Below are 2,351 nucleotides of genomic sequence, written 5' to 3'. Positions count from 1 at the left end.
ATTGTTATGTCCTGGGGAATTAATTGCTATGAAATTCAGTTACAGATGATGCATAGAAATGTCAGAAAATATGGAAATGAACTTAAAAATTCGCAAGGGGTAAAGATGAGAAAATGAGGAGTGGGCAAATTAACACTCAGTGAAGATAAGACACTTTTGTTAGTATTTTTTTGTGGCTTTCCTCTTCTGGAGGGAGTACAGACTTAAGACCTCCTTGTTAGTATATCTGCATGCTTCAGAAAACAGAAATTGCAAAATGCTGCTATTTCGGTTCTTTCATTTTCCTCTCTCACCCTCTATTTAGAGGTTTCATCTGCCTGTATTAACTCTAGCAGCCTTGGGACGGGAAGGCTGGGTTAGCACAGCTGCCTGCGCTCTCACGGCTCAAACTGAAGGTAAAATCCCTTCTTAGATACCTGAGTTTATTTTTGGTTCTCACGACTCAGCATTTTTTCTGATTTAATGCAGGTGAGCACATCCGGCCAGCTGCCATGATGCACATGATCCCAGGTCCCTTCAGGGTCCCATAGCAGCCAATGGTTGTTTTGCAGTGGAAGGTACCTTTTGGGGTGCACCACAGCGAGGTCCTGCTCCAGGGGAGGATTTAGCAGCTGTGGTTGGCTCAACCCACAGCTCCCAAGCCTAAATCCAGAGTTGTGAACCTCAAAATGCTGCCCAAGCTGCTGCTGAAACTTGGAGAGGATTCGGACTTGGGGACACAGCATCAATGCACCTCACGCTTTGAAAGCAGAAGCAGCAAGAGCCAGTGACCTGTAGCCCAGCCAAGGCCATCCTGGGGGGTCTGGAGCACAGAGACCTACTTTGGATGACGGTTCATCGTGCTAAGCACAGTTCCTTGTCCCACTGGACATGGTCCTCCTCCTGTCTTGGTCAGATCTGGGCTACCACAAGGTTACTGTAATCTGCAGAGGGACAGCTTCAGGCACCAGCAAGTGGGGCAAGCTGAGGAAGCACCTTCTCCCTTCACATAAGAGACATGATCTAAAGCAAAGCCCTGGGCCTGTAAAAGCCTCCTCGCTCATCATGTCAAAGCTCCTCCGAGACCCCCTCTCCAACCCCGTCTGCGGTACGTGAACCACAAGCATCTGCTTCTGGGCACAGGCTTCTCTTCTTGGATGTGTGGGGAAGGCTAGTGTGAAATACATCTTGTCTGAGCTAAAAACAGCAACTCAAGTACCTTGCATAGCCCTAATATATCTTTATCAATGTAAATATATGAACATAGTATAGAAGTATATATTTGTGGTTTTATTATATAGTCTCAATATATGTTTCATAGATAAATGCTCTACACATGTATACATGGATTTATATAGTCTATTTATTTTTTGTTTATATAGACATTATATATTAAATATGTATTTGTTTGTGTTACATTTTGCATTTTATATACCTTTGCTTGCATCACAGGTGGAGATGCATCTTTGAAACACAGTATGCAGAAAGGCAAAACACAAGCGAGCTCCAGTCAGTTTAATCCACCTTGAGGGATGCTCCAAATTCCTCCTGAAAATGTCATTTTGAGGTTTCGATAGGAGAGATGCAGAGGTTTCGTGGAAGATGACAGGGCCAGCTTTCTGCAGGAGGAACGGGTGGTTTTGCAGTGTGTTCCTGGCAGAAGGAGAGAAGTGAGCAAGTCTGCAGGTCCATGTGGTGGGGTGGCCCAGGTGCTGGATGTGCTGGGGGGCACAGACATTCATGGAAGAGGAGAAAGGGTGTGGGAAGTCGCTGAGGGAGGTTTAAGCACCCTGTGGCTTGGGCAGAGATGGGGGTCCTGGTGCTGCGACCCACCTGCCACAGGATGCTGCCAGCATGGAGGGCATCACATAGGTCCATGGAGAAGGTGGCCACGCAAGGTTTTGGGGCTGCTTGGAGACAACCAGGCCGCTCTCACTGACGTTTGGGAAGGCAGATTCCCCCTCAGTCAGGTCAATGCTCCCAAAAGAGCAAAAAGACGTCGGCTTTGTTCCAAATCAGAACACAGGGAGAAAAAAATTAAAAACACGAATATTTGAGATAAGCCCCATCTTCTCGCAAGGGAGAGGGGGAATCACCCCAAAGTGATTCCTTCCCTGCGGGAATCATGTGCTGCCTGTGCAAGGGGTAAGCTCTGCCCTCGGCAGCGCATCCCTGTCCCACTCGACTGCAGACCCCACATGGGAGCTGCCTGGGCAGAGCATGGCCAGGAATGGCCAGATCTGGACCCGGAGAGCCCATCTGAGCTGGGCTGCTGTTAGCAGAGGGAAACCATCTGGCCGGGATGGAGGAAGAGAGCCCGTGGCTGCTGAGCCACGTGCAAGGTTCCCATCTGTCTAGCAGAAACTTGCCCG

The sequence above is a fragment of the Charadrius vociferus genome, unplaced genomic scaffold (assembly GCF_000708025.1).
Source record: "Charadrius vociferus isolate BGI_N301 unplaced genomic scaffold, ASM70802v2 scaffold263, whole genome shotgun sequence".
In the NCBI taxonomy this organism is placed as follows: Eukaryota; Metazoa; Chordata; class Aves; order Charadriiformes; family Charadriidae; genus Charadrius; species Charadrius vociferus.
This window is presented reverse-complemented; position numbering follows the sequence as displayed.